Below are 24,744 nucleotides of genomic sequence, written 5' to 3'. Positions count from 1 at the left end.
TTAATTTTGAAACCTGCTCATGTATCAAATTCATTACTTTAACCATTAATGTTTCAATTCCTTTAAAGGTTCTTTTAAAACCAACACCAAGTCATCTGCAAAAGCCCTTAACTTTTAAGGTTTTTTTTAAAAAAAATCTTTACTCCCCTAATCTGTTCTATTTGTTTTATATCTCTATTCAGTGTTTCAAAAATCAAAATAAACAAACAGTGAGCATCCCTGTCTTATTTTTGTTAACATCTTACAGAGTTTATTAGAGCTCTATTATCAATTTTTTGGGTGTGTTTTCTGTGGAATGTAAATTGATCTTTCCCATTTCATAAAATTATCTCCAAAATTCTAAAACTTTGAATAAGGAAGCAAAGTTGAAATGATTAAACAGCTTCTCTCAGCATCCAAGAAAATCAATGTGGCTTATTTTTCATTATGTTACTCAAAATATTCCAAAATATCCAACACATTTTTAACATTGTCCTTTACACTGTGTTTTAGGTAAAAAGCCACACTGATCCTCTGAATATATTCCAGTATATAAGCTGGAATGCTTGAGAACCATTGTAATCATTACAAGGATTACATTACATTATCAAGTGGTAATCATTATTTAATAAAAGTATTGACCTTTTTTTTTTTTTTTTGTTAAAATCATATCTTGTCCCATTTTATGTATTAGTACTATATTGGCCTGTTTCCATCTCTGGCATTTTTTTTCCCTGTAGGGTAAATTCATTCTGTTTTGTAAAGGTTGTAAAAGTTCATCCACAAAACATTTATAATAAAAATCTGATAATCCATCTGGTCCAAGCACCTTTCCTGACTTAATTTTTGATAGAGCTTCAGAAATTTACCTTATTATTATAGGTCTGTTCATAATCTCTTATTTCTCTGCAATCCTCAGTAAATTTTATTTAAATGTCCATCTATTTTATCCAGAACAATGTCACTTCCTTTGTACGAAATAGAATAATATTGATGAAATGATTTTGTATAGCCATATTATCCATTAATACAGTATCTCCCTCTTGTAATTTCCTTGTATATTTCCCTTTTCTTTTCTTTTTGTAATTTATACACCAACCAATACAGGTTTGTTTGAAACTCTTTTTTTTTGGCTTCACATAGCTCATTTTTATTTCCATTTCTCTTACGGTTAGCAAAGACTACTATCATTGTAAAAGCTTAATTTATTGAGAAAAACTATTTTTTCTAGATATTTCTTTAGTTCATCTTTTCTCTTTATTTTATCCAAAATAGCACGTAGTTTCTCTTGACTATTTATAGTTCATTATTATATTGTATAAAATAACCTCTAATGAAAGCTTTATTTGCATCATAAACTATTCTTAAATCACTTTTACTTAAGCTATTTTCAAAAATTCTTTTAATTTATTTTATAGTCCTCCATTATTGCTTCTTTCTGTAGCAACAATTCATTTAGTCTTCATCTAAAATAACTATATTCCCTTTTAGAAATCAAACTCACAGGACTATAATCCAAAAACAGTCTTTGATAATATCTCTACTTTAAAAACCTTAGTAGCAAAATTATTTGAAAGCCAAATAACACCTATTATTTACAAAGTGAAACTTGTTATCTGGAAAACACATTGTTTGAAGGAAAATGCATTAAGTGAGTTTGTACTATGGCTAATAAATTGCATTATGGCTTGGAGAGTAGCTTACACTTAGCTCATATTTTTTAATTTATGCCAAAAGCTATTAGTCCAAGCAAACTTCCAAACATATGACTAACTAGCCAGCAGTTAAATCCAATTTGATAAATGGATCCTCATATGAAGAATATAAATTATAACCCATAGAAATTCCATTCATTTGCAAAAAATTAAACCTATGCATAATAATTACTTCTTTGACCTTCCTTTGTCTTGTTGTGATCACGCAAACTCATGCTGACTCCATATTTATAGTTATAATCACTTCTGAATTTCAGTTAATGACAAAAAGTGAAAGATACTGCCTTTAACATTTGCTTAATGGCTTCCTCCCAGTTATCTTGTGTGGGAGATAAAATGGTAAATAAAATTACCAAAAGCCGATTATGAGATAGCTGTTATGTTTTGAACTTTGGTTTGTTTGTGGTTTTATGCTGTTATGAACTGGTTGTGCCTTGGTCAATAAGGGAAGTGCTGTTATTATTTCTTCTACTAACTTAGTTTACAGAAGTTTCAGGCAGTCTTTTAACTATAACTTTCTTTTTCCAAGAACTTCAATTTGATTTTTCATCTTCATACTCCTTTCATTGTCTCTTAATCTCAGTAGTGACCTCACATTCTCCAAGTAAATGTCAAATCATAATAACTTCTCCACTTTGTTCTAAAAAACGTGATCAAGCTTCCCTTTTTGGAAAAATCTCATTAGTGAGAGTACATCTCTTTTTAATTGCTCCACTGAACCCTTTATGCCCTCTAGGGATATCTTCACATCCAGTGCTCACTGCATTGTCATGTTGATAGGTTTCACTTGTGACTCATCTGAAGTCTGTTTGCAATAGACCTTTCCCAGATAAGTTAAACCACATTTTTTTTTAAAAAAGCAATCTATTTTACGGAGTTATTTTGCTGTTAGCAGAAAGCACCCCAGTCTCTATGGACATAAATATCTTTAGTTAAGCCTCCCTTGTGCAGAAATATGCAATTGCTAGTGTGTCTTTCTGTTTTTGATAAAGACTATTTAAAGACTATTTTTGTCAGATAGATGGCGCGTTACTATTGGAAGATGTACAAATGAACAAGCTAGATAGCTAAATAATAGAAATCCTTAGTATTCTGTTTTATTGCTGTTTTCGCTACCTTGCTGAGGGGAACAGGCTATAATTGACTAACTCTGACTACAACGGTTAATTTTGACAAATGAGATTAGGGCAAAATTGATATGCATTGATTTGCAATGTGATTGACTTTACTGAACCTAATTATAATTTGATGGTTTATTATGGGACTATTATTTGATCCCTTGAACTTTATGTATTATTGCCTCAATATAATTTAATTATTACACTGTGTTTATATATTGTAGATTAATTGATTTTGTTGAATTTCTGTTTTATTTTAGGATTGTTGATGTAATATGCCTGTATATTTGGCATTGAGTAAAATTAACAATGATATTAATCTTTCTAGACCTTTGTAGCTGTTGACTTTTTCTAGGGAGATAGCCTAAAATTATAACTAAGGGTTGCTTAAGAGACAGTCTTGGCTATAGTGGTAACTGCAAGAAACTGCTAGATAACTTAGTGGGACTAAAGAAATATTAGAGGTTTCAGGGACAAGTTGATAAAGCATAAACAGAGAGGAGCATAATGGGGTGGTTGGAATGAGATCTGTCTATAAAAACTGTAAGTAATAAATATTTATTGTACAAGGGCAGCAAAGGGCTGGTGAAACTACCTGAGTACATTAAAGCAGGGGTCCCCAACCACTGGTCCGCGGACCGGTACCGGTCCGTGGAACAAGTCCTACCGGGCAGCTGTTTTGCTTGAGCGCCATCTTTTTTTTGATGAAAAAGTGCTTCCGGTGAGTTTTTCCGGTAGAAAGCTCACCGGAAGCACTTTTTCATCAAAAAAGATGGAGCGCCAGCTTCCGGTGAGCTTTTCCGGGTAGAAAGCTCACTGGAAGCACTTTTTCATCAAAAAGATGGCGGCGCTAGCGCTTCGGTGAGCTTTTCTGGGTGAAAGCCATTTCTACCCGGAAAGCTCACCGGCATGATGCGCCGCATCTTTGATGAAAAAGTGCTCCGTGAGGTCACTGGAAGCACTTTTTCATCAAAAAAGATGGCGGCGCCCAGCTAATGCCAGTACTGGGCCACGCCATAAAAAAGGTAGGGGATACCGGGGCGCGGCATAAGAAAGGTTGGGGATCACTGCATTAAAGGATAATGCCAAGAAATACAAATCATGCACAATCCTCCTTCCTTTTTCTCACTTTAAGGAGATTTTTACAAAATCTTTTGAGTCCCTCTGGTCTTTGTTTTCCAACATAGTAGAAAGTTAATTCTAGCTCTATAGAAATGATGGATGTCATCCTATATTCATAGACTGAGTGTAATCAAGACACACGATACAGATTAATTTATCGAAATTCAACTGCTCCAGCTGCTGCTGATTACAACTTGGGAAAATTTGATTTTATAGTATGGGATACTTCTGTTACTATAACTATTTAGGTATAAAATAAACCTTATCCTAACTTTGTAAAGAAATCCTAGAGCAAAAATAGCTCAGAAAAACCATTATATCATTATTTCTTTTATGCTTTCTTAACACAGAATGATTCTGGAATAGAAATAATTAGAGAACATTATTGCAAGATTGAATCTGGGTCGGTTGCCTTCATTTGTGAGAGAACATTATTATTAGAACTTTAAGCTTATCTTTTCACCTAACTTTTTGACAGCTTAAGAAAATGCAAAATATTCAGACTGATTTTAAATAATATACATCTGCATATATATATATACTGCTTAATGTTGGGAACATTGATTCAGATAGGTGATGAGTGAAACGAACACGTCTGAAACAGCTGGGAATTCAATGATGTTTAAGACCTTGAAGCACTCTTATACAGTGAAGCATCAACTAAAATTGCATGCATGAGTATAATGAAATGCAAAAAAAAATGTCATCTGTGAGAAAGGTAGTTATACAGTATAGGCAGCTTCAAGTTATTCAATCCACAAAGAAAGGTGATAAGTAATAGTTCATGAATCTTAATGTCTGAAATGTGGAATCTTGAACTAAAAATGTCGGCAACAAAAGAGGGAGCATATTTAGACCTATTTGTTTATTTCTTGTAGAAATCCATCACAGGCTGAGAAATTCTCAGAGGTAATGTCCCAAATGTCTTAAATTTCCAAGGTTTAGAAATACTGGAGTAGATTATATACTATTGCTGAGATAATTTTATGGACATGTTCTGTCCTCAGTACACATTAATCAATGTGCACCTTGACATGCAGCTAAATTCCCCTATGCTCCAATAAAACAGACCATGTGCATAGATCTGAATCAGTGGTGGGATTCAAATTTTTTTTAACTTCCGGTTCTGTGGGCGTGGCTTGGTGGGCATGACAGGGGAAGGATACTGTAAAATCTCCAGTCAGAGGTGGTATTTGCTGATTCTCTAATCTACTCAAAATTTCTTCTACCAGTTCTCCAGAACTAGTCAGAACCTGCTGAATACCACCTCTGATCGAAATGCTTTATTGAAAGAACAGGATATAGTGAAACTGGGGAAAATAGGAATACATACAATAAGAACCAAATACAAGATAAGCCAAGGGTCTTCAAACTTGACAAGTTTAAGACTTGGGGACCAACTCCCAGAATTCCTGAGTTAACATGACTGGAGAAGGAATTCTGGGAGTTGAAGTCCACAAGCCTTAAAGCTGTCAAGTTTGAAGACCCCTAGATAAGTAGTATTGAGTTACTGTTGAACACAACAATTAATAATTAGAAGTAAACTAAATCTCAACAGTGATGCTCTGTGTATTGGGTGTGGGTTTGTCCTTGGATGACCCATGTGCCACAGATTAAGATGGATTTTTTTTTATGCTTCTGCCTTTGCCAAATGCTAAAGGAAATGGAGTCTTGCTTCCCAGTGTATACTTATTTTGAAAGTGCCGGCTGACGGGTAAAGAGGTTAGGTCAGCTTCAAACAATATAATTGGTTTGTCTCTCCAACCAGGGGCTAGAGAATATATAAAAGTTATGCTAGGGCATGATAGGACATATCCATGAAATGGCTAGCAGTTGACAGTGACTGACATTTAAATAAGTTTTTTTTTAAAATGAGTGTTTCCTTGTTATGAATGCTTCTGTGTACGATTTTGTGTGCAAGCAATCCTCCTTATCAATGCATTTTGGTATGCAATTTTCAGAAAAGATAGGCTTTATTATTTGTCCTCAATATGTAGGCTTTATAATGCATTTTTTAAAAAATTGATTAACAGCATTGTAAAATTTGAAAAAGCATACTTTTCAAAGAAAAATTAAGTTTTAGTTTGCATACTGAACAGATGTTTCCTCTGTAACCTCTAGGTTTTGCAAGATGATGATTGGGACTATAAGTGATGTTTTTGCTTTAACTGTTAGAATCGCCATCTGAAAACATTCTCTGGATACTCTTGTAATACCCTGGAGGGAATCAAGCAAGTTGGAGGAGAAACTACGAACTATAGTACTATTCTGACTTGATAAAAAGACTTTTAGATATTCAAGATATTCTTAACCCTGGCTATCTAAAGGAGAGAGAAAGAGTGGCAGAAATAAATAACACTTTAATTTCTTTATCAATGATTTACAAAACAGATCGCTATAGAAAACATGTAAACAATGAATGGTGTGCCTTCAAGTTTTCCAAGGACCTTTAGCAGTAGATTCTGTTGTATTGGACTACAAGACCCCAGGGAAGCATAGAGGGAAACCACCTTCAGCTATTTGACTTATTTAGTTTACCCTATTCATCATCCTCATTTTAAAGGACAGCCTTCAGACTGTTATTGGCTGTTGCAGTATTCAGTGACTCTACCATGATTACATAAAGAAAAATGGTATAATCAGCTTCCGCTCTGACATCTTCAGTCTGGTAACTGAAACCAAGCCCCCTAGTGTTAATCATAACATATTTTTTTTTTAATAGTTGTCTGCTTTGGTTGCATCATAGTCAGCAGTACTCAGGCAATAAATAATTAAATGAGATAAAATAAGTGGTAGGAAGGGAAGTTACTATTGATTTTCATGGGTATGACTAAATTCCCTCCTGTACTTAATTTTTCCTCTGATAATAAAGCAGACACGGTGCTTTTCTTCTAATTTCCTTTGAATGGAAATGACTTCATCAAGATATTTCAGATTAAATCAAGTCCTTCTCTTCTCAAGTTACCCATGAGATTTGTTTAATCACTGGAGCATTCGTCTGCTTAGAGAGCAAAGGAAAAGGAAAAAATGTAAGCTCTTTCCAGATGGTGTTCAATTTGAGTAGAAATAAAGGGCTCCTATTTATATTACTGCAACTTCTGCTGGAGTTGATTAAAGTACCGAATCTCAAAAAATGTAGACTATTCTTGGTGACTTAATCACAACTAGCTTGGAAGCTGGAATTGGCTATTTCTTTTTATTTATTCTTCATGCACACTGTATCTTCCCTATGTACCATTTAAAAACAAATGAACAAGTTTTTGATCCTTTCAACCATGTGCCAAATATTCAAAATGGGATGGGACACCATTGTAATTCTTCTCAGGCACACATAATTGAGTATGGTCTGTCAGCTCACAACTTTTTAATTATCACTTTAGGCACATTTGTAAATGAGCTAAACTTTCACAGTGAACCTTCATAAATGAGCTAAATATTCACAGCAACATTCCAGTCTTTTCATTTTCAGAACAATGATTTTATAATGTCAAATCTCTTGTTTGACCTTCTGACACCTCTTTCTAACTTCACACTCTCTATTGTATAATGCAATGTTTTCAGTACTGTGTATGCCATAAATATAATATCCTTAATTTAAAAAATTGACAAATTGTTATTAAGTATTTTAAAATGTATATATTTTTAAAAAGTTTGCTGACTAGCTAAAACGTTTAATAGAACAAATAATTCTGTTATGATAATCTTGTAAATTATAATGTATTTTCTTAAAGCTAAAAGAAGTCTGTTCATGAGCCTATCATAGAAATTTAAAGAAGAGTGTTTCATAAATTATTTTTACATAACAACGATGCTGTTTAAAATTAGAAAGTGGGAGTCTAACAAAAGGAAAAATATTTTTTACAGCTGACTTGGCATTTTTATCTGTATTATTGCTCTCAAAAATAAACTACTCTGCTTTAAGCAACAGCCTACTTTCTACATTCTTTAAGTCCTGGGTCAGAATGGACACAGTTTTCTCCTTCTAACATGTCTTTGAGAAGTTTACCTATGGATTAAAATTTAAATGCCTTGATTTGTTATTACTGTCAAAAATACTAAAGATTATTATTTTTAAATGCTATGCGTCCTGTACATATTTATTTTATTGAACTCTGTGTTTAATATTATTCCTTGTGGTTAATAGTATAGTCTTGAACACAATACCCATTGAATTTAAATATTCTCTGAGAGTGGGGATTGGCAGGGAATTGGTAAGCATAACTTTTAAAATGTGTTTTGGATGCTACAACTCTAAACAACTGAGAGTTTTTTGGGGGAAGAGGTATAAATATTTGTCAAAAGCCCAAACTATAGGAATTGACTGTGAATTAATAAAGCATAATTAATATGACCTCCAGTATTTAATGAAGAATATATAAAAACACTTAAACAAAATTAAACAAAATATCTTAGCAATTATAAGTTAAAGGGTGGCATTCTAAGCTGATTACCATGTTTTGAAGTATGCATTAAAACAGGACAGTTTTGTGCTGCCTGAACTTTACACTCCTTGAGGTATGTGTAACTAAGTCAGTAATATGCCATAGTTTAAAATGCTTTTCATCCTTATTCATTACCTTAAATAGGTGATACTTCTTGAGACCCATTGAAACAGACAAGTGACTTTAGCACAGATAGTATTTGAAGGACTGAGCAGTGGATTCCCAGGATAGAAAGAGAAGTTGAGTTTTCCATTGTCTACAGTGTGATATACAGTGAACAACCCTATTCAGAGTTTCTGGGCTCTGTTTCAATTTACACTGCTCATTAATGTTAAAAGTGTTTTACAGGATGCCCTAGAAAGATTTATGATATCACTTGTCAACTGAGTTTTTCTGTTTTCTACATCCAAAAAAATAGGCTAGTTTGTACATGGATAAACATGTGAACAGACATCCCACATCAAAAAAAAAGCAGCACTTGGAATCCACCAAAATATATTTTTCTAGATATTTGACTTCTGACCGGACAGTGGCCATTTTTCAACAAAAGGGCTTCAAAGAGAGATGCCATTATAAAACTGCTAAATGGAATTTACTGGCAAGTTTGATTACATTTGTTTAGATCTTCAGCAAGTCTAAGTCAACCTTTTTCCACTACAGATGGGAAATTAGCATAGCAACACAAGTACAGCAGAGCTATTAAGACCATCATCAATTATTGCTATTGTGAATGCCCAGTAAGCTACTTTTGTTACCTTTGCAGATATTTCTTTCTGCAGCTGTCTTTGGTTGCTGCTTTAGCTGCTGCAGAATTATTTTAGGTTACATTTTCGTTGTGTTTTCATTCACTTTTCCATACATTTTGTTAAAATGAGGGGCCATATCATTATTAAAATGGATAATAATGAGTGTAATCATTATAGAACTGTGCATTTAAGAGTCTCAGAACTTGCCTTCCTTTTCACATCACTGTTTCTGATTCCTATCCCCTTTGTGCCTGCATATTTATGTATCAATACCAAAGAATAATCTTTCATATATTTGATGAAGCTGGCATGCAGGTCCTTAAAAACTATGGAAAATTATTTAATATACCACGACATTTTTGTGTCCATTTGCACAAATGGCATTTGCAATCTGGACCCTCATCCTACCTAGCTGAAGAAAAGTGTTATGTTAATAAAATTGTTAATAAAAGTGCTATGTTAATAAAATTGCTATTTGGGTAAACTAATTGGGAAAATATTTTTCTAGCAATTTTAGAAATCTGATCATGCAAATCCTGTTTGAACAGTTTTATTTATTTCATCACATAATGTACCCACATTGTGAGTGTGTCTCTGCTGTTACAGAAATGAAAATCAGCACAGATGTTTAAAATCTTTTTACTTAAAGAAAAGTAGGCATAACTTTCAAAAATCAGGAGGGGTTAAAAAAAAAAGCAAGATTTTGTAAATATAATTATGCACAATATGAGTCCTTATGGAAAATTGTCACTCAGTCAAAATGCAATAGGGTCTCCCACACATCACAACTATATTTCTTAAAGGCTAAAGCATTAAGCATATTTAGCATAATGAAACAATTGTTGGAAAAATGAAGCTTGAAAGCTTTTTATTTGAATACTTATGAGCTTTCTGAATTTGAAAAGATTAAGTCTCTTCTGCTGGAACAGCATTAACTACATGTTAATGTTTATATTCTTGGAATAAGCAGGTCTTTGTGACCTGGCTCTAGGAAGCAGATGGAACAGGTCACTCAGAATCATTGTTACAAATAAGCTGCCTTTATGAAAGCGTGGCCAAAAATGAATAAAATACATTAGTAAGAAGAAACCCCACACACTTTTATCACAGCTGTTTGATTGCCTTTTGTTTTTTTCTTGTTAAATTTTTATGTTAACTTTAATATGATATGTTACTCGTATATACTGATAAAACAATGTTTCTTTTAGTTATCTAAGCATATTTAAAGTCAGTGGTGAGATTCAAAATTATTTACTACCGGTTCGGTGGGCGTTGCTAGGTGGGCGTTGCTAGGTGCGTGTGTGACTGGGTGGGCATGGCTTTTTTGGCAGCAACCCCCCCCCCAACCATTTTTGGGGCCTTCTGGGGCTTAAGAAGGAAAAAAAAGGGAGCTGGGAGGGGACACAGAACCCCCCCCCCATGCTCCATTTTGGGGCCTTCTGGGCCTCCAGGAAGCCTCCTGGGGGGGCGTTTTTGTTCCCAGAAGGCTTCCCTGGGACCCAGGAAGGAAAAAAAATGGGCATGGGGAGGTTCTGCGCCCCCCTCCATTTTTTGTCTTCCTGGGATTCAGGGAAGACTCCTGGGCGAAGCAGTAAGACAGCGAGGGAAATCCCAGCACAGCTGATCCTAGGAACAGCTGATTGTCGGGAGGGGAAAAAATACCTTAAGGAGTGACTAGGCAGGGAAGAACACAGTCAGCAATGTTGGGCATGCACACAATGTTGCGCATGCACGATAAGGACTGGCTGGGGGGGAGGGGAGGGGTGACCGGGTCAGGGGTGTGGTCAGCCAGAAGTTACTACTGGTTTGGCGACCCACACTGAATCCTTGCTACTGGTTCGCCCAAACCTGAGCGAACTGGCTGAATACCACCACTGTTTAAAGTGGACAACACTATGATTTCTTTATATTTTGCCATGCTGATAAAGATACATCTGAGACGCATCAGCTTAGAGAAGATTTCAATAGGCATTACATGTATCCATTACATTTCCATATAGAATTGTGAACAGTCAGAGGTTACAGATGAAAATAGAAGCAATCATCCATTCTTAGTGATTTCAAACCATATCACACATTCCTTACTGCTTTTGAAAGCTGTCCAGAAATCTGTTACCTATTTCCATAATATATGATAGTGTGGCTAATAAATGAGACCAGACTTTAAAAGCATATATCATGACATAGGCCAAAGGGTGTTGAATCCAAGCCTCTGCACAACAGGATCCAAAGGATTCCCCCCTCCCAGGTATTTAGCTTCTACTTGAATGCAGTCAGCAAAGAGCCCATCACTTTCCTAAATAAGGGATTCCACTGCTAAACTATTCTTAGGAATGATTTTTTAAATATTTAACAAGGCAATTAACATTCATTAACATAATTAGTAAGGCAATTCTTCCATGTTCTCTGAGATAAACAGAAATATCCTGCTTGGTAGGTCGTGTACACCAGTGGTCCCCAACCTTTTTTGTACCAGGGACCGGTTTCAAGCAGAAACATTTTTTCAAGGACGGGGAGGGGAGAATCCGAGTTTGGTAGTTTGCTTGCAGACGTTTCATTACCTGACTAGGTAACATCTGATGTTGTTACCTAGTCGGGTAATAAACGCCTGCCAGCAAACCACCAAGTTCAGGGGCGCCTCGGCCCTGCCTCCCTCAGCCCCATCCCTCAGGTGTCTCCCTCCCTCCCTCCCTCAGGTGTCTGCCTCTGTTCCTCTCTCAGTCACTCTATTGCTCCTCCAGCAGCCCAAGAAGCCGGGGTGGCTTTTCCTGTCGCCACAGCTTCCCGGCGCCCGTTTCACCCCCACCCGCCCGCCCGCCCGCCGCAGGTTCAATCCACAGTGCTCCGTTCTACCTGCCTGCCTGCCTGGCTTCTTCGTTCGGAGCAGCTTCGCTGATAAAAAGAGGCGAATAGTTATTATTCTCAGCCGAAGCTGCTCCCAAACAACCAGACAGGCAGGCAGGCAGAACGGAGCACTGTGGGATGAACCTGCGAGCGGGCAGGCGGGCGGGTGGGGTGAAACGGGCGCTCGGGAAGCTGCGGCGACAGGAAAAGCCACCCCCCGCTTTTGAAGCAGTTTCTTCCTGGGCTGGTGGAGGAGCGAGAAAGCGACTGAGAGAGCTGAGCCAGAGAGCAGGACAGGCTTCGGTTGCTTCCTCCCTCCCCTTCTTTCATTTGTGTCCTTGATCCCGATCCCAGCAGCATTCACCGAAGGCGAAGAAAGCCGCCATTTTTTTATTTTTTTTTCTTTGCGGCCCGGTAAAGAGTGCTCCACGGCCCGGTACCGTCCGCGCGCCCGGTGGTTGGGGACCCCTGGTGTACACTGATCTGCAGTTCATTTGTATCTTGTTTTTCTTTTTTCTTTTTTTGAAAATAGCTGCTTTATCCATTTCCCAATACTTGGAAAGCTACATTTATTTATTAGTTATAAAACCTTTTATGCCATTTCAAAGCAAATCCCACTGAAAATTAGTCTAAACTAATGGATTATGGAAAGCTACATTTATTTATTAGTTATAAAACCTTTTATGCCATTTCAAAGCAAATCCCACTGAAAATTAGTCTAAACTAATGGATTATTTCAGATAATCTATGTATTGCAACACTGTTCAAACAAGGAAGTTCAGCAAATTTCTTCTCTCCTCTTGGATATAATTAGTTCTGGGTCAATATAGATAGTCCTTGACTTATGACCACAATTGAGCCCAACATTTCTGTTTCTAAGCAAGACATTTGTTAAGTGAGTTTTGCCCCTCTTTACAACCTTTGTTGTCACAGATCACTGCAGTTGTTAAGTTAGTCATGCGGTTATTAAGTGAATCTGGCTTTCCCATTGACTTTGCTTGTCAGAAGGTCACAAAAGGTGATCACTTGCTCCCGGCATACTGCAACCGTCATAAATATGAGTCAATTGCCAAGTATTTGAATTTTATCATGTGTCCATGGGGATGTTACAATGGCCGTAAGTGTGAAAAAATGTTTTTCAGTGCTTTTGAAACTTTCAGTCACTTTTGTCAGTGGTGTTGTAACTTCAAAAGGTCATTAAATGAACTGTTGTAAATTGAGGACTACCTGTAGATTTTTCCTGGCTATGTCTTTATTAAGCTTAAACTACAATAAATCTTCTTCAGCCTACTATTCACAGTTGTCTATAGAGCATATATCTTCTTTGGAAACCAAGCTAAAGTTGTATTAAATTAGTTTGGTCTTCCCTTGCTCCCCATTCCAGTTACCCATATGCTATCCAATTTCTTTGGCCCTTTAATATAAAAAAATGTGAATAAGTGATTGTCATTACCTTTAATCACTAAATTCATGTCATTCTAAATTTTATCTTACCTGGCATCAACTCTATAATTCTGGCCTACCTTTACCTGTATTGGTTTGTTTTTTGTTTTGGTGATCTAGCCCTTCCTCCAAAATACACTAAAATAATATCTTCACTAAGCTTTTCATGCAGCCTATTTCATTTGCCTTTCTGTCTTCTTCTCCAGGTCCCTTATTGATATTATTCATAACTGGGTTTTTTACTTGAACCACTACTGTCCTGAGCCAATTTTCACATTGAAAATTGCAGTCCTACTCAATCTACTGCAATCCTACTTTAAGATATCAAAATAAAATATTTGGACATTTTTCAAATAAGCACAAGCTGTCAAAAAGGTATGATGAAATATGGTAATGATATCTGAAGAGTGGATGATATGGATTAGTAATTGCCAATACTACAACACTAATGTTGGTATATAATGATTACCATTGTTAATCATTAATTGCTAATTGTTAATTGACCATTAATTAATAGTTGTGTTGGGAAAGCCAAAGATTTCATGCAAAATATGCCCTCAAATTTGTTAGAAATAGATATGGATATAGATAGTCCTACAATATATTTGAGACAAGTTTAGAAGAGTTAAAAAAATGGAATGACGTAGCATTGCCAATCCTCATGAAGATTTGGGAATTATTATGCATCTTAATGTCTTACATTGTGATTTAAGACCTATAAGTATCTGACTTATTACATATAATTATTCTTTGAGGTGCTGACGGGATTATCATTAAAAAGAAACTGTATTTCATCTTTTAATAAGAATACAATAAATCTCAAGTTTTTATAGGGAGATGTTTAATGAAATAAGATCAATAATGAGGGACGGAATACTTATCAAATTTTGGCTTCTTACATACATTCATGACCACTTCCTTGAGGTTAACCATGGAATATAGTTCCTTGAAAAATGCTGCCAGTTCTTCTACTTCTTATCTTGAATATTACAGTTCAGTCACTTCCTTTGTAGCTGATATGTCTGTGTTTCTTCGCTTTTTCTAGTCTGATATCCTAAGAATGTATTTGTTATTTGCATGTTCAACATTCTTTTCTTCAGCAAATTTTATTTTCTTTTGTAATTTTTCTATTTCCAATAAAAGAAGAATGTTGAAAATGCGAATAAGCAAATACATATGTAGGATATCATAGTGAATAACAAGCAATTGTTGCTTCACTTTTCATCTGTTGCCTTATTTTTTTCAGTTGTCTGTGATGACCTAGGGTATGGCACAAAGGCAACACAGTCACATAAGTAAGAAGAGTCCCTTTAATACTTCCAACTTTGACCCCAATTTCCAGGTTATCTTCTACCGGAGAAAAAACTCTCCCAAGAACAGTCTTTAAATGGAGGAAATTCAGTCCAAAAACAAAGTATATACAAACTGTAAATAAAAATCCACATAAACCATGCTGCAGTAATTAACTTGACAGGGCAGGATAAGGAATTGCAGACTTGAAAGGCCAGAAAAACATGCACAGTTGGGAAAATGCCAGGACCCCAGATAAGCCTCAACAATACCAGATAACTCACGATTTGCTCTCAACAATTTGCGGTGCGCAGCCTCTCTTTTTAAACAGTATGTTCTCAGTTGTAGCTAATGAAGGGAATCAGAACCTTTTCCTCCTCTGTAAGCCATGCAACTCATGTTGGTCCCTTCTCCATTCCTCCCTGCATGCCCTAGGATGAAGAAGGGGTGAGCCTGGATCTTCCTCTGAATTCCATCTGCCTTGCTCTACTTCTCCTCTGCTCTGCCCAGCCGGACTTTGCCATTCCCCAGTTTCTTCTACAGCCAATGGAGCCACACTCCCACTCCCTGTCAGCTGCTCGGCCTCCCCCTCCAATTCCCACAGGGCATGACATTGTCTTTTGGGATTAGTTTTGTGCATTTGTTCTAATTTTCTTATTTTGGTATGTCACTTTTCTTTCCGTTTATTATATTCTACCTTTTATTTTGCTTCTAGATTAATAAAAAAATCCTTCATATTTTCTGTACGTGTTTCTCAAATGATGCTATTAGAGATTTATTTACAAGTTTTTTGAAGAAAATTTCTCTTTGCATTTCTGTAGAACATTGTCCTGAAATAGCAAGCTGCACAGAGGTGGTATTCAGCAGGTTCTGACCAGTTCTAGAGAACCAGTAGCAGAAATTTTGAATAGTTTGGAGAACTGGCAAATACCACCTCTGACTGGCCCTGTTCCCATCTATTCTCTGCCTCCTGAGTTCCAGCTGATTGGATTTGTTGCCCTGTACAGGAGAACAGAGCTGGAAAACAGGTTAGTGGGGTGGGAAGGGAATGGGATTTTGCAGTAGCCTTCCCCCAGGAGTGGGAAGGGAATGGGGATTTTACAGTATATTTCCTCTGCCAAGCCCACCAAGCAACACCAAACCACACCCACAGAACCAATAGCAAAAATTTTTGAATCCCACCATTGAAGCTGCATCAGAAGAGTAGATTCAGAATCTCTGAAATGCCATACTGTATTATTAGAATTGGACTGTGGTCTGCATACATCATGGAGAGAATTAGTATTTCTTTAATAAATGGCATTAGAACCTAGGAAAACCAACATCTGTCTAGTTTTGAGTATGGCTGATGTTTGTTGAGAGAAAAAATGTAATATGAATGTATCATATGCCAATTCACTCATCTATTGGAAAAAATCTTTTTGTGGAAGCTTTCCAACTTTTCGCCCTTGAAACAAATTGTCCCAATTCAAAATCTAGCATTCTATTCATGCCTCCACAAACAAATATTTCACCTTCTTCCATTCTTGCCTATTAACTTTTGAAAAACATATTTGGTAAAATTATTCTTTATTTTTATTTGGAGCATAAATGGAAGCCAGGATTGCTATTTTACCTTTATTTTTTTTCCAATGTCTTAAAAGCTGAGGACTTGATATAAATTGTTATTCCATTTTTCCTGGCTTCCTCCATGGCTCTATATTTTGTCCTTTGCTTTAACAAATGAAAATGTCCCATTTTATGTCCTTTTTATTTTTGTAGACAAATGATATCATTTTGATTTTTTTAATTTGTTAAATATTTTTGTTCTGATTAGACATTCAGCCTAATTAATATTGTCTCCATTTTGAAGTCAATCCAGTACTGTTGCTGTATCCAGTTTCCAGCAGGACTGTCAGGATTTTGTTTTGTAAATGATAAAATGAATTCCATATGTTTGGAAAAAATAATTTTAAGTTGACTTATATAAGAATATAGAAACTGTTGTATGTATTGCAATGGAACATCAAGGATGTTTCTAAGGATGGCTGCTATCAAAACAGACAGAAAAATAGCAGCCATCCTTAGAAACCCCAAAGATAAAATTGACCTGGAAAACCAAGGCATATACGAAGTCCCCTTTGCATTATGCCCGGCCACATACATTGGACAGACCAATAGAAGAATAAGTACCCGCCTGGATGAACACAAAAATGCAGTCAAAAAGCTGGAACACACTTCCTCACTAGTCCAACACATTAAAGCCACAGGTCATAGCATCAACTTCAATGGCACCAAAACCCTAGCCACTATAGAAAACCCCAGCCACAGAATTACCAGAGAAGCCATAGAGATTGAAAAAAGACCTGAAATCATGAATAGAAGGGATGATTCCACCAGACTATCAATCATTTGGAAGCCTGCACTCACAAACAAAAAAATCTCCACACCACTAGCAAACACCTTGGCACAAACAGATCCCCCCTGATACCTCCAGCTCAAACACACCCCAACCAGGCACCCAGATGAAACCTAGCTTCCTAACAAATGATAGCCGTCCATGTACTCGGAGCCAAGCTGCACTAAAAGCCTCCAATACAGGAACACAATGTTGCCAGCCAATCAAGACACAAAAAAAGCTACAAAACAGACAGAAGATATTAGAAACACCAATCAAGCAGAACACAGCAAACTCCAAGACCAGTAAACACAGACCAAGACTCCCAACCAATCAGGATGAAGAAAAAACCATTCTGGCACAGCAGTAGGCTAGCCCCAAATTTAAAACTGAAACAACTGTAAAAGTCTGACTCACAGACGAACACTATTCAGAAGCCTGATGATGGCAGATGAGATTCTGCCGAAACGTTGCTACAACTTTAAAAGCACAACTATAATGACGTGGGAAAATACCCGAACAAAGCTGAATACCAATATATATATATATATATTCTTAAGTTTTCGCTGGTACTTACATGTATGGTATTCAGCTTTGTTTGGGTATTTTCCCGTCATTATAGTTGTGCTTTAAAGTTGTAGCAACCGTGTCGGCAGAGATCATCTGCCATCATCAGGCTTCTGTATTCCATCATCAGGCTTCTGTGTATATATATGTGTGTGTGTGTGTGTGTGTGTGTACACACACACACACACACACACACACACACACACACACACACAGAAGCCTGATGATGGAATACAGAAGCCTGATGATGGCAGATGAGATGAGAGATATATATTTGTTTGTTTTTGTAGATTTTCACGGGTACAGGCATGCAGGTCTTGGCATGTTTGAGTCTTTTCCTGTGTAAGATTGAGACTATCTTGGCAATATTTCGACGAGGTCCCACTCGCCATCTTCAGGCTGGTGCTTTCAGCTTCATGCTTGTGCGAGCAAAGCGTGATCGGAGCTGCCGTCTCCCTATATATACTGGTGGGGAGGTTGGCTGTGTTGTCATTTCTTGATTGGTTGATGGAGTTGATGTTTGCAGATCTGTAAACCAATCACTTCTGTGAAATCAAACTGTCCACTTAGGTAGCAACACTGATTGACAATCAATTTCACATGCTGTTGTGCAAATGGAATAGACAACAGGTGGGAAGCATAGGCAGTTAGCAAGACATCCCCAATAAAGAAGTGGTTCTGCAGGTGGTGACCACAGAGCACTTCTCACTTCCTATGCTTTCTGGCTGATGGTTTGGTCACTTTTGAATGATGGCGGTGCTGTCACTCTAGTGGTAGCATGAGATGGAGTGTACAACCCATACAAGTGGCTCAGATAGTGCAGCTCATCCAGGATGGCACATCAATGCGAGCTGTGGCAAGAAGGTTTGCTGTGTCTGTCAGCATAGTGTCCAGAGCATGAAGGCGCTACCAGGAGACAGGCCAGTACATCAGGAGACATGGAGGAGGCCGTAGGAGGGCAACAACCCAGCATCAGGACTGCTACCTCCGCCTTTGTGCAAGGAGGGACAGGAGGAGCACTGCCAGAGCCCTGCAAAATGACCTCCAACGGGCCACAAATGTGCATGTGGCTACTCAAACGGTCAGAAACAGACTCCATGAGGGTGGTATGAGGGCCCAACGTCCACAGGTGGGGGTTGTGCTTACAGCCCAACACCATGCAGGACATTTGGCATTTGCCAAAGAACACCAAGATTGGCAAATTCACCACTGGTGCCCTGTGCTCTTCACAGATGAAAGCACACTGAGCACATGTGACAGACGTGACAGGGTCTGGAGACGCCGTGGAGAACGTTCTGCTGTCTGCAACATCCTCTAGCATGACCGGTTTGGCAGTGGGTCAGTAATGGTGTGGAGTAGCATTTCTTTAGTGGGCCGCACAGACCTCCATGTGCTTGCCAGAGATAGCCTGACTGCCATTAGGTACCGAGATGAGATCCTCAGACCCCTTGTGAGACCATATGCTGCTGCGGTTGGCCCTGGGTTCCTCCTAATGCACGACAATGCTAGACCTCATGTGGCTGGAGTGAGTCAGCAGTTCTTGCAAGATGAAGGCATTGATGCTATGGACTGGCCCGCCTGTTCCCCAGATCTGAATCCAATTGAACACATCTGGGACACATGTCTCGCTCCAGCCACCAATGCCACGTTGCACCACAGACTGTCCAGGAGTTGGGGGATGCTTTAGTCCAGGTGTGGGAGGAGATCCCTCAGGAGACCATCTGCCACCTCATCAGGAGCATGCCCAGGCGTTGTAGGGAGGTCATACAGGCATGTGGAGGCCACACACACCACTGAGCCTCATTTTGACTTGTTTTAAGGACATTACATCAAAGTTGGATCAGCCTGTAGTGTTTTTTTTCCACTTTAATTTTGAGTGTAACTCCAAATCTAGACCTCCATGGGTTGCTAAATTTGATTTCCATTGATAATTTTTGTGTGATTTTGTTGTCAGCACATTCAACTATGTAATGAGCAAAGTATTTAATAAGAATATTTCATTCATTCAGATCTAGGATGTCTTATTTTTGTGTTCCCTTTATTTTTTGAGCAGTGTATACACACACACACACACACACACACAACCTGAATGTTGATATGATGAAGTTATTTTTAAACATATCAGAAAGTTATCCTTAAGCCCTTTGCTTACTCAGTTAATACTTTGATGGGATGAAAACATTGCCATCTGTTTCTACCTGTGAGAGCATGCAGACTTATTTTAATGAAATGACATGCTGTGATTGTGTTTGGCTTGTCCAATCATCCCGATGTGCAACAGCTTAGTGGAAACTGTGCACTGATCATCATAATCCCACACTGGAATTTATGGCAATGAATATATAAAAAGACTTAGAATGTTTGCCATTGGAGCAGCAATGACAAGGCACCATTGGGGCTTTCATCTGACAGCAGGAAAAAAGATTTGTTCCTTTTTTCCAGACAATGTGAACCACAGTAGAAACTCAGAAAGCACATATGTTTTCTATGCTAAAGCAGTGGGCTACATGTCAAGAAGAATTGCTTTTATTCATAAAGAGCATTATTCCAAGAATACAGAAAGCTGCATATCTTGGTCACCTGAATCACAAATTCAAATTTCAGGTTAAGGAGACTTGATACAAACGTTCAGTACAAAATTAATTGTATAATAGAATATTTAATTTCAGGTTTAAGACTATATATCATAGCAAGAGAGTACGTGTGTGTTCATGAGTCATTATAATACCTTTGTTCTGTTTTGTAGCAAAGATATACTTGCTCTCTGCCCAAGCAGGGAGATTTTTTGAGGTTTTCCCTTCCTTCCTTCCTTCCTTCCTTCCTTCCTTCCTTCCTTCCTTCCTTCCTTCCTTCCTTCCTTCCTTCCTTCCTTCCTTCCTATAATTAATACTACTGGTTAGAAAGAAACCATCCAAGTTCCTATTTATCTTCAAAGTTAATACAACAAAGATTAGGAGGTTTACTTTAAACATTTTTGAAAGAAACCACATTTGTATTAAAAGGGGAGCTGGACTCTATTTTGTACAGGATGTCTGCCTGCTCCAAAGAAGATAATTGGCTTGAAATATACTGTATGTGTAAGAGATTAAGACATCTATATTTTTTTAAAGAGAGCTATCCATCTTTCTTCATATTCTTTTTAATTAGCAAATATTTCCCAGAGCAAGCAATATCTTGTAGCCAAATTCAAGGAAGGTCATAGAGGATGAGGATGAAATAAATTCTTCCATAGAAGTTCTCAAAAGTGTAATAATATATTTCTACTGCCAATTTTTCAGCAACCTGGCATGCTGGTAGCAATCAACATGAACTCCTGGTTAATTTATTGTGGGTTGAAAAAAAGGTAGGTAGACACATTTTTAATAACTTTTGTGTGTATCTGGAACACTTAAACAATATTTTGTTTTGACAAATTACAGGATACTTAAACCAATAAAGGCATTGTTTCATCAAAATATGGACAGTTCAAAACTTTTCAGTGGATGGAATGCTTTATTTTGAAATAGAAGCTAAACACATTTTCCATTTTCTATATACCCCTATTGACCATTGTGCTAAATTTAGTCATAACCTTTACATCAATAATGACATTTAATAATATTAATAATTTGCTTCTTCATAACAGGTTTATTCAAACTCTTATAGTAAGTATAGGCAAAGCAAGTCCATTACAATTCTAGGAGTTGTGCTGCAGATAAATAAAAGTTTTCCTATATTAAATGAATTTTGGAACTTTGTTCACATTTCTGTCCATGTGTGTCACCCAAACAAACCTTGTACATCAAATGTGTTTGTATCATACAGCTCTATAAGGCAAGACCAAGAAAAGCATCAAGTACTTTTATTCAAATCCATATGTCTTCTCTCTCTTTTGTCTTGTTAACAGACAGATTAACAGAGTTGGAAGGGACCTTGTAGATCATCTAGTCCAACCCCCTGCCCAAGCAGCAGACCCTACATCATTTGTGACAAATGGCAGTCCAATCTCTTCTTGAAAGCCTCCAGTGATGAAACTTCCCCAACTTCTGAAGGCAAGCTGTTCCACTGGTTGATCGTTCTCACTGTCAGAAAATTTCTCCTTATTTCTAGGTGGAATCTCTCCTTGATCAATTTCCAACTATTGTTCCTTATCTGACCTTCAGGTGCCTTGGAAAATTGCTTGACCCCTTCCTCTCAGTGGCAGCCCCTCAAATATTGGAACACTGCTATCATGTCTCCCCTGGTGCTTCTCTTCACCAGACTAGCCATGCCCAGTTCCTGCAGCCATTCATCGTATGTTTTAGTCTCCAGTCCCCTAATCATCCTGGTTGCTCTTCTCTGCACTTTTTCTAAGCTCTCTTGCTGATTCTTATATCTTAAAAGTAAATAACCACCATAAACAAGGTTTCTAGGGCATTGTCTACTGATAGAGTTTGAAGTGATTACTGACTTCAACATAAACCAGTGCCATGGATTTGTATCTTGCATCTTTGTACTCAAACATCCTGGTAACTTTTATACTCCACTCAACCATGCCAAAATTTCCATTCTGAAAATAGAAGACAGGAAGGCTGATTGTCTATCTAAGTGGCCTGATAATTTTATAATGAAGGGCATTATTTGTTTCCTATTTTAAATGGAGATGATTATCCTTTAGTATTAGCATTCATTTGAAAAGTTCTAGTTATGCAAAGAATTGAGCTAGTGAGTAAACATGGAAAGAGATGAAGTAGGTGGGATAAGATGGGGTGGGTGAGGTGAATGGAATGAAATGGAACAAACAGTTAATTAGGATTGATTAGTTTTGTAAGCTGATTATATATCTGTCTGGGGTTAGCAAGAGATCCCAGTAGAAATAGATAACAGTACTTTGGTTGAACATAATAACCATGTTATTGACTTATTCTGTTACTTTTTCGGGATCTTTTTGGTTTCTTTAGTATATTCTTGGATTTATCTCAATTAGTGCAGGAAGCTGATTCACAATATTCTAATATAACCACAGTATTCTAATACAACCATTTTTTTAAAGCAGATTTTTAGAAACATTAAGTCCATTTTCATTTATTCACTCAGTCATTACACTTATCCAGTTCTACCTCCCAGGAAGTCAACCATTCAGGTCAAGCCTTGCTGAGCTTCAGCTCTGTAATAGCATCAGTCTGTAGTTATATATTATTGGGAATATGAGTACTACTAATACAATCACAAATTATTGCATTGTGAATTCCCAAGAAATAAAATGCTGATGTGCATGGATTTTGTTCTATGATATTAAATAATTCTACTCTCATAAATGTCCAATGTAACATGGATGCTCAAAATCCCTTAATTTTTCCCTCAGGAAGTGAATTTTTAAAGCTCTTGCTTTATAAAGGTTCACGATATGTAAAACTCTGTATATCAATTGGATTTTTAAAATGCATTTATTTAGGAGAAATAAATGTTTAAGTTTGATGGGCTTTGATTGTAGTTTTGGAAAGACACTGTTAAAAAGAATCTCCCCTCATTTCCATGTAAATATCTTTGCCTGAACTTACATATAGTGGTAGCAGTGGAGAAGCAGTTTATTAGGCAAAATCATTGTTTGTGATATAGATGATAGATGGATGGACGGACGGGCGGGAAGATGGATGGATGGGCGGACAGATGGACGGGTGGATGGGTGGACGGGTGGATTATAGAAGAGATAGATAGACAGACAGACAGACAAACATTTCAACAAAATGCATTGTTTTGGAAAATTAGGAAGGCACACCACAGAGTAAAGACATATATGATCCAGTAAACCAAGCTCATTTCTCTTGTACAGATTGCTCCCTGGATCCTAGCTTGATGTTCAAGGAATGTTTCATAAGAGATTATTTGCTCTTATGAAACAATGCAATGATGCATACATCATAGATATGATTAAACCTGAGGCCTGCTATACTCTATCTTTCTAAAGCATGTTATTTTACAAAATCATATTTTATTTAAGGTGTTTAAGTGGCTGACAGATATATTGCTCACCAAGTGAGCCAAGGTGTTAGGGTTGTGAAATTTGTTTAATATAGTATGAAGACTGCATCTTTGCCTGATAATTGGAAGAATCTTATTATTGTTCCTCTATAAAAAGGAAAATACTTCAAATATAAATAGCAAGGTATATTTATTTATTGAATGGAAATGAGAGGTGACAGTGAGCAAAATTTGGGAAGAATAATGTGATTTTATATTGGGCTCAGAAGTTACCAATAAGATTTAATGACGAATGAATGTACTTTTCATTATATGCTAACCTCAACATAGAATAGCATGATGGTTATATATGTATGTACATAGTATGTGTGTGTGTGTGTATACACACACACACACACACACACACACATGTAACCAACAGTTTTCCCTACATATTCACAGCACTCTGGACAAAATAGTGGCCTCACAACAGCTCTTAATGTAAAATCTGTTCACTCTCTCCTTAGAGGATAAAAGGACAAAGGGAATGCGGGGAAGTATGGAAAGGTTTTACACAATTTTTTGTGTCTCAGATGGTATTTACATATTGATTTTCTTGAATTTATTGTTAGGGTAATTAGTAAAGTCTCTCAAGGGTTGATATAAAATTTTAAGTTGCTTTTAGGTGAGGTGAATGTTTTTATTCTTGTCTGTGTATACTGCCTTTGTTAGAGCTGAAATAGAATAAAACAAAATAAAAAAATGGATGATATTTGTTAAATGAATTTCCAGAATGGTTGTACAGATATCAGGACATACATAATTTGAAAATCTTTTCCCAGGAATAGTATCAAGTATGAAATAGTTTTATGCAATTATTTTTATTTTGAGCTGTGATATGGACAAAGAAAACATTATGAGACAAATGAATTTATTTTGCTTGAGCAAACTCATGGGTAAAATGTATATTGGTTGTACAATATATAACATGCTTTCTTTTTTCAGTAATGTTTGGGTACAAACTGGATAGTTGGGAAAACATAACAATCTCACCTATTATAAAGGCATTGAAGATTTTTAATTCTTATTTATTGGCATTAAAAGACAAACCTCTCTCAAATTGAGCTAGTGACAATATGGATATATCCATGATGATTTCTTGATAACTATACCAAAGAGTTT

Source organism: Notechis scutatus, chromosome 4 (genome assembly GCF_049901735.1).
Source record: "Notechis scutatus isolate UNSWTSFEM ecotype Mainland chromosome 4, rNotScu1.2, whole genome shotgun sequence".
Lineage (NCBI taxonomy): Eukaryota > Metazoa > Chordata > Lepidosauria > Squamata > Elapidae > Notechis > Notechis scutatus.
This window is presented reverse-complemented; position numbering follows the sequence as displayed.